Source organism: Danio rerio, chromosome 17 (genome assembly GCF_052040795.2).
Source record: "Danio rerio strain M-AB ecotype USA chromosome 17, GRCz13ab, whole genome shotgun sequence".
NCBI lineage: Eukaryota > Metazoa > Chordata > Actinopteri > Cypriniformes > Danionidae > Danio > Danio rerio.
In genome coordinates, this window is record NC_141037.1 from 34,537,876 (window position 1) to 34,553,396 (window position 15,521).

Sequence of the window (15,521 nt, forward strand, 5' to 3'; positions counted from 1 at the left end):
CGTAAAAGAATAAAAACATCTATGAAATACAAATTCTTGTAATAATTACAAGAATAAAAAGTGTCTGTTTTTTTAAATAAGGCAAATGAGTTAATTAACCATTTCTAAGAGTGTACAAACATTTAGCAGCCAGTTTAGATGTAATTTTATCCTCTCTGAGTATATAAATCCCAAAAAGTTAAGGTAACTCAAACCGTTTGAGGAAACCGATTGCAACAACCTTAAGATAAAAAAATTAATCCTACTGAGTACTGTGAACTTAATCCATTTGACAAAACCATTTCAAAACTCTTTTCAAATGAGTAGAATTAACTTTCAGTACATTTTGAGTTAACTACACTCATTTCATTTAATAAAGTTGACTGTTGGGTTTTACAGAGTTGAAAAGTTTATCGAAGTCATTTAGATTAAATAATTAATTACATAATGTTTCTCTTGCGGTTACACGCAGTCAGCTGCGAAGCCAAGTGAAAGCAAATCAGGCTTAAAATAAAAATGATGACAGCTTAATAGGGTTGGGCGATGTCGACCAATTTGGCATTGTATGATGTCTAATGTGAAACATCGCGATGGACGATGGCATCATCATCATAAGCGGAGGTGAATTAATTATTTATGAATAATTAATTAATTCATAACAAATTAGTTATTTGTAGCCTACTGTTTCAACTACCTGACCCGCATGGTCTTTGTTTTACCCTTAAACAAATCCTAAATAAATAAATATAAGTTGCAGACAGATTACCACCTGTTAATCACTTTTTCCGCGGGAGCTTGGTCAGTAAAAAAGGTGCACAACCAACAGTATCTGAGATTTTCACTAAAATTACTAAGTAGTGTAAAAGTGAAAGACTGAAGCAGTGGACTGATGCTGTGGCATGTTAAAAAGTCGTTCGATAGAGACAAGATGGATTAAATATCACATTTAACAACAATAGTGAGACGCGATCCAGCGGTACATCCTTGTTAAACTGTCCGACGTGCACTGCTCTCCAGAGCTCAGACAAGCACATGACAGTTTGTGCGGCTGTGTGTGTGTGTATGGCTGTGTGTGGTCATGTGATGTGCGTTTTCAGCGGACAGAGGGCAGTTCCGAAATGCTAGGTAATACACGATGTGGATGTGGATCATTTTCGTTCTAAAATGCTATTTTAATAATAAGACGTATTATTGGGGCCTAAGTGCGTATTTTTCGCGAGTGGGTTTGCGATTGGGGCGGGACGGAGGATCGGCGATGCCGCCTCAGCATCGTGTTTTCTATTGGCCATCGGTGATGGACGATGGCTTCGTCCATCGGCCCAACTCTACGGCTTAGAAAGCGAAACCAAAAGCCGAACCCTGGACATTTTAAAAGATTTAGAAACCCTGCATGGATGCATTTTTAAGTCCCAAAAAGGTGCGTATCTGCAGAGCATATGAGATATGTCTGTGGGAGTGTTGACAGTTCTTGCGCACACACAACGAGAAGTAGAGACGTGTAGGGTGAAGCCTGGTTTATACTTCTGCTTCAAGTGACCGGCGTAACCAACCACGCATGCAACACGCGTAGCTGTGCATTTATAGTTCTGGGTGCTGTCTCTGTTGGTCTGCATTAACACTTCCAAAACACTAGTTGGCAGTGAGGTGTTAATGTGTCGCTGTGTCGAGTTTCTTTGCCTGTGTTTTGTTTTTTCTGAATGCTTCTGGGATGTACAAGTGGCTCAAACTCGCTCATTTTGAGGCAGGAACCGGCGGACGTGCAACAACTTTAACTATGAGGTAAACACAAAACAAAACTTTCCATCCGGAGCTCCTTCACGCGACTCCACACTAGTAAACAATCGCTCCATCGACCTTGCGCCATTCGCGCAGCGCTCGGTCCCGCCCAGACATGTCAGCGCTACCAAGCCGACCAATCACAGAGCTTGCGCTACGCATCGTTGCGACATGTAGTTACATTTTTGAGAGGTGCACGTCAGCGCATGCGTTTGACGCAGAAGTATAAATCAGCCTTGAGAAGTAGTTTTCCACTAGTTAATCGATCGCAAATGTTTGTCTAATGGGCGAATACAAAAAAAAAAAAGTGTAAAAGGATGATAACAATACAAAATAAATGTCACTACATATACTTGGACGGTCGTTAATATACCTGGGCGGCCTGCCCAAGTAAAGCTTATTTGTGGGAAGCACTGAAGTGTGTGTACAGGATAAAAATTTGTGTAATGACTTGGGCAGTACTCTATTATGGTGGTTAACGAGGACATGCCTAATCTCTTTGTAATTTAAAATGTTTAAAAATCATACTTGGTGTCTTATCACATTCAAAATGTGCCACAGATTTCTTGTGAGGGTTGTGTTGTTTGTAGTGGTAGGGTTGGGGTAGGGCCATATACATAAACAGATATTACAGTATAAAACACATTACGCCTCTGGAGAGTTCTCATAAACAACAAATCACATGTGCATTTGAATGTGTGTGTGTGTGTGTGTGTGTGTGTGTGTGCATACCTTATAATTTAAATTGGGGTATGTTCTCCAATTCCACATGTTCCTACAAGGATGTCAAGACTAGTAAATTTAGACCTTACGGGGACTTTTTGGTTCCCTATGATGAAAATGGCTCACATCACATTAATTTGAAAATCGTCACCTTAGAATTATAAGGTTCTATCTGACATTTTCGTCAGAATTGAGTTATTTACATATTCTTATTAAATGACAACTTATTTACATTATGGGATGTTTTTTTATAAGTTGTTCACATTTTATTACTTTTTATTTCAAAAAACAAATGTTACACGCATACTGTTTGCTATGGAATGCAATAACTTGAAAGCTCAATATCTCAAAATCATTAAAAACGCAGATAGAACCTTTTAATTTTAAGGTGACGAAGTGTAAAATTAAAATTTGTTTCATGTGAGTGTCGGGGTTAGAATATACTGTTTGCGCATTATAAAAATCATTATGTCGTTGGGAAGTCCCTATAAAGATACATGTACATGTGCATTCATGCATGTGTGTGTGTGTGTGTGTTTCATTTTATCTCATTGACCTAATATAACTCCTGTTCATCTGAAAAAGAAGATGTTATTGCACTAAAGCAAGGATTTGGTGATGCCTGATTTTTACCATAGGAATCCTAATTTTTTTTTTTCCCTACCCAAACTTTTTTTTCAACACTAATTTGCTGCATTGTTCCAGATTCCCCCAAGGCAAAGGTAAATGAAGGTTAGCTGTGGCCGATGGCTGAGCAGACAGAGAGCGAGAGAAAGAGAGAGAGAGAGACCTGTTCACTGTGTCTGTGCGATTGTTCTAGCCCTCAGCCCAGCATGGAGAGCGCAGTGTGAGTTTGCTACAGCAGGTTTTAAGTTCCACTTCTTCTGTAATTTATCCATCAAACTGTCCACCCCATGTCCTTTTACTCCTGATTTCCAGTTGGGAGTCCACTGAAGGAGACCCGAAACTGTTCGGGGAAACACCTGCCGCCTCTTTTCCTTACGTTTTTTAGATCTTCGCTTTGTTTTTCAGTCCTGACAACCTACACTTTATAACTCAAAATATTCATAATGAAGGAAGCAAAGTCATGGAAAGTCATGGAAATGAGTCACTTAAAGTAATGTATAACAGAGCAAGTAAAGTTTTCTGTATATATATTTAATTTTCATTCATTCATTCATTCATTCATTCATTCATTCCTTCATTTATTTATTTTCCTTCAGCTTAGTCTTTATTTCAGAGGTCGCCACAGTGGAATGAACTGCCAACTATTCTGACATATGTTTTGCGCTGCTGATGACTGTCCAGCTGCAACCAAGTACTAGAAAACACCCTTACACAGTCATTCGCGCACACACTCATACATTACAGGCAATTTAGTTTATTCAATTCACCTATAGTGCATGTTTTTTTACTGTGAGGGAAACCGGAGCCCCCGGGGAAAACCCATGATATTTCATTTTCTTAATAATATTTATTTTATTCTGGATAAAGTTTTATTTCTTTTATTTTGGCTGGAATGAAAGCAGTTTTTACATAAAAAAATAAACAATGCTCAATATTAGATTTTTTTTCTAGATCAGCTTCAAAACAAGCCACTGTTGTCTAATGCCTTTACCTAATTAACCTAAATTGCCTACAGTTTAACTAAGACAGAAGATTATTATTATTAAATGTTCGTTATTAAAACTTTGTTAAAAATGTTTTGAGAGAACACGGGAGGGCTAATAATAATAATTACAACAACAACAATAATAAAAATAAACTTATAATAATAATCATAATAATACTACTTCTAATAATAATCATAAGCAATAAACATATAATAATGATAATAATAATAATAATAATAATAATAATAATAAACATAGATCACATTGCAAAGATTAATAATGCTTTAGACTGATCATTTTTTATGGTTGCTATTCCACAATTGTTTTTAAATAATTGTATCCTTTGTCTATTTATAGTCCACTTTTTCCCTTTAGAGATTACAAACTTACTTGTACTTAAAAAAAAAAAAAAAAAACATGGTATAATAGTGCATAAGTATAGACAATTGATACGTCTAACATAACAGAAACTAGGGTGTAAAATGCAATGATTGAGAATAATGTTCAACATTTGTCAATTACATCATAAACAGATTTACGGTTTAATCACTCTTGTCTATTATAACTGTGGTTCCCAAAGTGGGGGTCATGGGACAATGAGCTAGGGTTGCTTGGGGATTTGTAAAAATCTAATTCATTTTATTATATTATGCAAATAAAAAGCCATCATCTCTTTTTTACCATAAAATAACAGCTGTTAAAGTATAGTAATTTACCATAAAATAACGGACTTTACATTGCAGAAATTTACCATAAAATAACGACCATTAAATGACAGAAATTTACCATAAAATAACGGCCATTAAATTACAGAAATTTACCCTAAAATAATGGACGTTAAATTACAGAAATATACAATAAAATAACGAACGTTAAATTACAGAAATTTACCATAAAATAACAGCCATTACATTACAGAAATTTACCATAAAATAACGGACATTAAAATAAAGAAATATACCATAAAATAACGACCATTAAATTACAGACATATACCATAAAATAACGAAGGTTAAATTACAGTAATTTACCATTAAATAATGAACGATAAAATTACATAAATTTATCATAAAATAACGGATGTTAAATTACAAAAGTTTACCATAAAATAACAAACGTTAAATTACAGAAATATATCATAAAATAACAACCATTAAATTACAGAAATTTACCATAAAATAACGATCATTAAACTACAAAAATATAACATAAAATAACAGCCGTTAATTTACAGAAATTTTACATAAAATAAAGCAAATTAAATTACAGAAATAGAACATAAAGCAATGAACGTTAAATTACAGAAATATATCATAAAATAACAGCCGTTAAATTACAGAAATTTACCATGAAATAACGGCCATTAAGTTACAGAAATTTACCACAAAATAAAAGATGGTAAATAACAGAAATTTCCAGTAAATTTGTGTTATTTTACGTTCAGTTTCTGTATTTAACAGCTGTTATTTTATAAGAAATGTATGTAATTTAACACCTGTTATTTAATGGTAAATTTCTGTAATTTAATTTATCATAATTAAATTTCTCTAATTTAACGTCAGTTACTTCATGGCAAATGTCTGTAATTTAACATCTGTTATTTAATGGTAAATTTCTGTAATTTAATTTATCATCCGTTATTTTATGGTAAATTTCTGTAATTTAACGTCCATTATTTTAAATTTTTTTTGGCAAAAAATAATAATGATAATAATTTAAAATAATTTAGATTTTTTTTCTTAAATATAACGTAATCACCCCAGGGATCACAAGCTTTATTTTCAGTGCAGCACATTGATCATATGCCACCAGATTAAACACCTTACGGTACTCACGTACATTAAAAATAATTACAGGCCACAACTGAACATGGAGGATGATCTTCGAGTGGCGTTTTTCAAAATTAAATGATGAATAAATGTGGGCCTATTGATAAGTGTGCGATGTTGTGTGCAAGGTTTATATATATATATATATATAGGTCCACCTCAGGGGATATTTGAGGTTGCGAGTCACTGGCCTTTTTAATTTTGGGAGTCGTGGGCTGAAAAGTTTGGGAACCCCAGCATTATAACACCGTAAAAAGCAATTAGTTCAATTTATTTTAAAAAAAGGAGTAAACCTGTTGCAAGTAAATGAAGGTGTGTGCATAATTATACATTTTCAAAAATCTGAAATCAAATGGAAAGCGTTAACAAAATGCAATTAATGAAATTAAAAGCCGAACAAATAAAAAAGGCAGTGAAAAGTGAAGAGCTGCGACTTGTACTCCATACAACGTCTATTAAACTCATTACATCTTTAATGAACAGACTGTTAAACACAAATACGCGAACGCTCTTTGATCCGTAGTCCTTTAAATATTCAAAACTGAGTTAGGACTTACAACTTTAAGCTAGAAACTCTTAACAATTACAAATTCATATCCGTTAGTTATTACAGTGAGGAGAGAGAAAAGTAAATAACATGACATTTCACTGTCTTTAGCCCTTGAAGTAGGCAGGAATGCAAATAGCACATTTGATTAGAACACATGCTAATCCGTTTAATGTATATTCATAAGGGGGTTTATATTAAGCACACTACATACAGTACAAGTGCTTCACATTTCTTTATGACTGAAAGCATTCTTCCACTTAGAGGATGTGAAAGGTCCTCAGATAGATGCGGAGACAGCAGACGTAGACCATAGCTAATTAATTCATCATTAGCCTTTCTTTGGTAAACACAAAGCCACAATTGCAGTGCTGCTTTAACCTTGAAGTTCAGGAGCGGCCAACTGTGATAATCTTTCCCACTGTCGTTATTATTATCAAAGGGCTCAAAGAGTGGCGAGCGTTTGTGCAAACACACACACACACACACACACACACACACACACACACACACACACACACACATAAAGCGGGAGTTTGTGAATAAGAGGAAATGGAAAAAAAGCGAGAGACATTTCAGGCTGTCCTTAGCGCGGCCCTTTTGTCACAGCAGAATCAGATCTGCATTACCCGTGCTCATCAGATAGCGAGCGTTTAGAAACAGGAGGGGGATATTGACTTTTCCTTTCTTTTTTTCTTTCTTTTTTTCCCTCTTTTTTAAATCACTGGCGAGGCATTTAGTGCCTGCAGGAATGTCAAATCTCCAACCTGCATTTTGATGTCTGTGCCCCAGGTTAGGTCTGCTCTGGCATGCTTGGAGGTCCGTTGTTTGTGCTTTAGTATCCATTAAGCGTCCTTGACTCAATGTTACCCAGGGCCTTTATATGGTCAGCTCAGGGCTTCATGGCTACAGCAGGTCTGAGAGCAAGGTGCACAGAAAGGAAGTGTTTCTGTGAATCGCGCTCGGGCTGAAGTAATTACTTTTGACTTTTCAGATCTTGCCACAGCAAAGATCACCATGAAAGTGAGTACAAAGGCTAAGTGGCATTAAAAGAATTTTCAGTTCGGCTGAAAGGAGGCCGGTATAATGTGCGCCTTAATTAATTTTGCAGTCTCTTCCCTGTGTTGGCGCTTTTGAAATATGCAGGACATTTACTTTGTTGGAATATGTGGGTTTGTGCGTCTTTGAAACTGAATTGCTGTTGTTATTTTAAAAAGATTGCATTTAGTCTCTCTAAACAGTTCTTAAGAATATTAGACTTTTTTTTAAGTCTCTGGTGAAATAGTGGACTTTAGCATATGTTATTCTGTAGATGAATGAGATGAGTTTTGATAAAATGTGAAAAGAAGGAAGTCTTTAGACAGTTAAAATAAATATTGACAGACCTACGGTATACGCCAAGATGTCATTTACAAAACATTTAATACATCTTTTCACCTTCATACATATGGTTTCTTTATGGAATGCAAAAAAAGACAGACTGAGCAGAACTGGTGTGTCCAAACATTATTTATTTATTTATTTATTTAATTATTTTTTTATTTATTCATTCATTTATTTAAACATAATACAAAACATACATCATAAAATTTTTCATATAGAAATATATTAAATAGTTAAATCTAAAAGTTTTATTGTAATTTTATGCAAATAACAAACTGAAACAGCTAACCAGTACATGCATCATCTTTCAGAAGTTCAGAAGGTGCAGTAGGTGATCTGCCAAAATGCTAATTGGTTAGCATAATTTCTTTGAAACACAGTCCCACCCCTGCTGTCCAAAGCCACGCCTCCTGAAATAGCGAACGCACCTTAAAGATGACAGAGACCCACTAGATTTTGTTAATCGTTACTAAGAAAACTTTACAGTACTTTATAAAACTACAATTCCAAACGATAAACTGTATTAAATCTAGAGCATTTTCTGTTGTGTAGAATCAAAAACTTGTCATAATTTGCAATATTTCATGCTTAGTGGTTGGCCATCAGCGCGCAGAAATAACACTTATTACTTGTATGTTATTTTAGAGTGAATCTTCCGACTAGCATGGTAAATATAAGGAGCTTGTCACAGGTTGTCATTATTCAAAAATGAACCAATGTGAATATAAAACCAACTTTTCCTCAGTAAAGCAGGCTAGGCGGAATAGCGCTATTTTCATATGGTTTGTTATTAAACTAAATAAAAATCTGCAATATTGATGCTGTAATGTAGGTCCCTTATGAAACTAAAATAGTAACATCAATCTCTCTCCGGAAGATTTCAGTGGCTGAATAACACTTCTGTGCAAATAACCCATTCATAATACATAACAATCTACAAGAGCTTTGCTTGACTAAAAGAGTTTTAAAACATGATATTACCTGTCTAAGAAAAATTCTTCAGCCTTGGTGTCGGCGTTCCTCCAGCCTGCAAAAGTAACTCCAATATTAGCTGAGGATTTAAAAAGTTTTGATTGAACGTTTGGTTTTACTGCGACTGCGTTTCGTGTGCACATGGACACGCGACATGCAATTGCATATGTGCAGTTGTACAAATCTACATTTGCTGACAGACAGTTTGGGCTACTTATCAGTATTATGGGCATTGGTAGCCCGATAATATTTTTTTGGACGAACTTTTTTTGTCTTATGCCTAACCCAGAATATAAAAATACATATAAACACATTTAGATCATTTACTGTAATCATTACTTTTGGAATGTGAAGAGATTTTCAACCAGCTCAACAACAAATGTTTCTGAAGACAATCACCTACTGCACTTTTAATCAAGAGCACTATTATAACATTTTTTTTTGATCTACTCTTTTCTACTTTTTTGAAGTACTGTAAGCAATTAAAATAAAATAAAATAATACATAGATTTTTTTTATATAGCTGTCATGATTATTAGTGATAAAAGAATTCTCAATAACCATATGACTGAATTTCTATACGGTATTTAAAGCATTTGTCAGTAAAATGGATTAAACAAATTATGAATCACATTCAAAATATGGCTGGGATGTGGATACAATGGTATACCAAAGTATACAATGGTATACATACAAATTTGTCTAATAGAAGTGATCCAAAAATACTGGCGAGCAAATTTTTTCAGACAGAGAAGTGTCTCTGCTCCAGTAGGATTTTGGGTGGCGATAGTGGCTTAACTGTGTAACGTTCATTCATTCATTCCTTTTCTTTTCGGCTTAGTCCCTTTATTAATCTGTGGTTGAACAGGAGAATGATCCACCAACTTATCCAGCACATGTTTTACGCAGCCTAAAGATGCTCTTCCAGTTGCAAACCATCACTGGAAAACATCCATATTCTCTCATTCACACTCATCCAATATGGACAATTCCGCTTACCCAAATCACCAAGCATGTTTTTAGACTGTGGGGGAAACTGGAGCACCTTGACGAAACCCACACCGACACGAGACGAACATGCAAACTCCACACAGAAATGCCAACTGACCCAGCAGAGGCTTGAACCAGAGAACATTTGCTGTGAGGCAACATCGCTACCCACTCCGCCATCGCTCCGCCCCACAGTGTAACGTCTTCTATTTTGCTTTATGTATATGTTATACACTATGGTTCAGTACGATTGACTACTATGTCAGAGTGTCAGCCAGATGAATTATTATCATCATACCTGTAAGATTAGAAATTAATAGGAGCTTGTTGAGTAAAACACCACCAAAGTGAACAAAGCTGCCCCACAAACTCAAAATCAGGAGGCAAGAATGCCTCTTCACAATTAAACAAAACTGGGATAACTGTCGTGATTAATAAAATAAAATAGTGAACATTTTCAGATCTGTTTATGTTGCTTCAGATTTCTTTTAACACTTTTTTTGAAGCTCTGACTCCATTATAATCAATCGCAGATGCTTCTGTTGAGCTTATGAATGTTGTAGCCAATCTGATTAGTCTCTGCTGAAAACCTTTTTGTTCATTGCACTTCTGCTCACCGAGTGTATTTTGTGCTTTCACAAATTTGCTCATAAACAACAACATGCTGAAGAAAATGTAAGCAAAAGATTCCTTTCACAGTTTCATTAATCATAAAAGGAATTTCTGCGTAATTTTGGTTATAGACTGGCATACTTCCTCATCTCACTTCTTACTCATTCCCTTTCCTTTGATTATTCTCTTCTGTATCAGGAGTCACCACAGCGAAATGAACTGCCAATTACTCTGTTGCTTGTGATTTACCAGTGAAACCTAGACCTGAGAGTCACTACCACATGAGAAACACACACTCTTCCAATTACACACCATCACTGGAAAGGAGCAGCATAAACATTGTGCTAAATTTCTCCTTTTGTTTTCTTACTTATTTTCTTTCCTTCTGCTTGCTTTAAGCTGCTTTCACACCAGACGTGGATGAAGCGAGTGATTTACATGTTAATTCAATGCAATAACATGAATAGACATCCTGCGGCATGATTCATGTGAATAAGGCGACTGCGAATGACATGATTCGAGCGAATGAATCGCCACAAGTTTTTCTGCGTTTATTGCGCGGATCGCTCGAGTAAGAAAATCTAAACTTTAGCAGACATTCGCATCACATTTACAAATCAGAAGCTTGCTCTTGTAAGTGAGTGATTATGACATACAGCAGTGCTGGTTGTTGGTGTCCTGAGGGGAAATCCTCTTGCTGACACTGGACAACAGTTCATTAAACTGGACTGGGCTTATTCTGCAGCACCACTGAAAGCTTTCATCATCCAGCTATAGTTTCTGGAAGAGTTGATATATTCATAGAACTGGGTGCACCTCTAAAAGGATCTAGTGGGTTTAGACATGGCGCCGACTTAATCGACGCTGTTTTTCAGTCTTCCTAAAGCATATAAACACAGCTATTGTCTCAATAAAATCCATGTTAGCCATTTATCACCAGGCAGAAGGAAGCCCTGTCCATGATGCAAATTCGCATCAACTGTGAAGTGAATTTCACAGCGAATGAAGCGAATATGACGCTCAGATGAAGTGAGTAAACTTAAAATGTTTACACGTCGATTTACGTGCGAATAGCACCTGGTGTGAACACATCATTGTAATGGGTCACCACAGTGGAGTTAATCACCAATTATTAATTTATTCATTCATTCTTTTATTTTCTTTCGACTTAGTCCCTTTTTTATCAGGAGTTGCCACAGTGGAATGAACCGCCAATTGTGGTGTCACTCTGGCATTTTTTTTTATGTAGCGAATGACTTTTCCAGCTGCAACCCAGCAATGAGAGTACACTATAACGTGAACCCCCAGTGCTGGGAAACACCCACACTCAATCTCATATCATTCATACACTCATATACCACAGCCAATCTATCTCCCAGAGGAAACCTATACGAACACGGGGAGAACATGCAAACTCCACACAGAAAGATCTACTGCTCAGCCAGGACTCAAACCAGCGACCTTTAGAGCACTGTCCACTGGACAAATATCCATATACATCCCCAAATATATACCAGTATTAACCTGCTTAGCTTCCAAGATCAGATCTTGTGTTGATAAAAAAAAGTAATTTAAAGTGTACTTCATTTGGGAGGATACATTAAGTACATGCAAACTTGCTCTACACAACACCCATACACATACAGTCACGGCAGAGCAACGAAAGCATGTCATTCCATTAATATTTCCCCCCCCCCTTCGTCATTTCCCTCCATCATTTACAAACGCGCCATCCCGCACTTGTTTTTGGCAGACACACCCCTATCGGTTTCTGTCTCTATTATCTCTACAACCGTGTATGCATTAGCCCACCGGCCCCATATTCAAAACCCTCATTATGCCCGACCGCTATCTGATGTTACAAAAACGGTAATGGCACACAACTCTAAAGACTGCAAAGGAGAGGGAAAAAAAAACGTAATAAAAAGAAATATCCCCGCTAAGATGATGAGAGCCAAATCAAGCCGCCGGAGCATCCTTCTTCCTTTTACCTCAATCATCCGACCCTCGTCCCGATGCCCTCTCGGCCCTTACTGCCAACACCCTACCATCGTCCCCCTTCCATACCTATTTCATGTTGTTTAATGCCACCCTCCTCTTTTGAAGTTTTAAAGCAAGGTTCAAAAGAGCCAGGTGCTGAATCATAATATTAAAGCAGAGGAGGGGGGGTGGAGGCTTCATAAAAGCAGGAAGATCTGAGCGGGCCAAGGCAACAAACATGGCTTTCAACTGCCTTTCTGTCGGCCCCTTCTGCAGATGTCACCAGTTGTTATCCCCAGCAGAGACTTCAAGCGTGGAGCAGCGCCCCTGGCTCCGTCCGCGCACACGTTTCAAGTGTCAATCACGCGGGGGAGGGCTTCCTGGTCACTGTCCTGTGAAAAGTGCCAACATTTTGCCATTGATTTAACTCACTCAATACACAAAGATGGAGCCAGCTTTGTGCACGAGGGGTGGGGGGAAAGACCCTTTGGCAAGGTTATTTTACTGAACGCCGCTTTTGCACTCGGCGCTCCTTGGTTTGACTGCTACATAACAGCCGTCGATGGCTGATCTGAGCGACGGGGAGAAATGAAAGGGGAAGGAAAATTGTTTGGAGGCAAAAGAACATGCAAACTGAAAGGGAAATCGTGTATTGAGACAGATAGCAACATTGTCTGAGACAACAAAACTTCCTTTTAACCTCGTTTAGCCTCGAAATACCTCCTGGGAGGCCACATTGTGGAGGTTTCTTTAAACACGTTTAGCACTTCAGTGCCTCGGAAAAATGAAATGAATACTTCTTACGCTCGGTCATCGCTGAGAGAGGTTTTGCCTGTTGATTGTTTGATGTTACTGCGAGGAGAGACATCAAACAGGAAAGCGTCAATAGTCTAGCGTCGAGGCAAATGCCTCAGAATAGATGTTTTTTTTTTTATTTCAGGCCGTGCTTGTGAAAGAGAGACAGAGAAGAAAAAAAAAGCAAGACTAAATTCAACAGTATAAAAAGCTTTTACACATCAGCTAACTGGCTTATTTTTTTTTTTATCGTAATCAGTAAACACCTGTCAACGCCATTCATTTTCCCGCTGATTTATCCAGTAGCTTTGACCCCTGGGACCTTTAAGATACAAGACTTTTTTGTCTTTCTGTTCCGTGATCGACCAGACCATCTGTTTGGAGCATATTTTCCTCCCACAAAAGAGGAAGAAAATAAGAGCACAGACACATTTGACCTTGGCACGTCCTTTCACCTTCTTGTACCTCCCTCTTTCCCCCCTTGGGGGTCTCGCCAGTGAGGACACTGTCAGTCAGTATGGGACATCCTGGATACATAATCGTGGGTAACTGTTATGGATTTTCCCCTGTTGCATTATCTTTCAACAGCCTGACTTTGGGAAGAATTACTTCAAGACTCCATTCAGTCTAGAGCAGACAAACAAGTTAGCAAATCTTGCTGTACTTTTAACCCTGTAATGACTGAAAGTTGCTCTTAAACCTAAAATTAAAAACAGCATTCTAGAAGAATCAACCTCTGTAGTTAATAAGCACTGTACATTAATTGTAGTTACAATAACCAACTGAAGAAAGGGATGAGGTTATTTATGTTTTAAAAGTGGTTTACAATAAATATATCGGTTAGTAAAAATTTGGTGCTTTTGAAAACATTGACAACTTAAAAAAAGATTCTAATATTTTTTTGTCTTGTGTTTAATAGTCTAGTCAACATTAGCTATATTGAATGCAGACTGGGTTTGAAAATACCTGTCATTAAACATTTATAAAGTATTTCAATATTTGTTCCAACTTTGTCTTCTTTTCTTGGTGAATTATTAATAATTCAATTTTTTTGGGCTTTTCCAAAATGCTATTTAATTGGCATTGTTACACTGTGCTTAATAATTATTTTATTCATTTATTCATTTTTTTTCGCCTTAGTCCCTTATTTATCATGGGTAGCCACATCAGAATAAACCAGCAATTGTTCCGGCATATGTTTTACGCAGCGGATGCCCTTCCAGCCATAACCCAGCACTGGGAAACAGCCATACACTTTCGCATGCACACACTCATAGACTATTCCAATTGCTTTATAGTGCATGTCTTTGGCCTGTTGGGGAAACCGGAGCACCCAAAGGAAACCCACGCCAAAACAGGGAGAACATGCAAAACCCGCCCAGCCGGCACTCGAACCAGCAACCTTCTTGCTGTTAGGCGACAGTGCTAAACACTGAACCACCATGCCATCCTAATTATTTTATTATGTATTATAATTGTGATTATAACCTGAATTAATATTTGTACAACTTAAAAATTACTAGTATTAAAATATTTTTCTTAAGTTTTTAATGTCACTTCACCATATAAAAAGCAAGTAATATCCATTGTTGGGGAAAGTTACGAAAGTAATGCGTTACAATCTTGAGTTACTCTCCTAAAAAGGAACTAGTTGCATTACTCTTTATGGTAATGCGCTATGTTACTTCTGCACTACGGCCCATTCACATGAGGCGTCAGCGTCAACGCTTCCCATCCGCTTTGAATCTGTGATGTCAAGCGTTGCCGAACTGAATTGTGGCTCTGTCGGCGCTGTGTTAGCGGCGTTGCTCGCTATAGAAGTTGGGACTTTTTTCAACTTTTCAAGTGCCAACTGAAGTGTCAGCCAATCAGATAGCTGTGTTTGCAAATACCTCCAGCTCAGAGACTAATGTCATTGGCTGACGCTACTGTGATAATCCTGTCAGCCCAAACTTCAGATTCTCTGTCAAACTTTGACGCTGAAGCCCTGTGTGAATCAGGCGTTACTTTTTTTGACCTGGCTGAGGCTTGATCTGTTTCATAACTTGCAGGTTTTTTTCCTCTTCTTCTTCTTCTTCTTTTTCTTTTTCTTCTTCTTTTTAAATAGAGGAACTCTGCAATTAACAACACACTGTATAACCTACAACTTAATTTACCTTAAAAAACACATAGAGTAAGTTTAAAGTTACTCATCAATGAAAGTTTAAAGCAACGTGTTTGCTTCTTTTGTACTTTTTGTCTTATACATGAAGTCTCAAGTACAATTTCTTTTTTTCCATGTGTTCAAAATAATGAATGTATTCTCTTATCTTAATTTTGTAT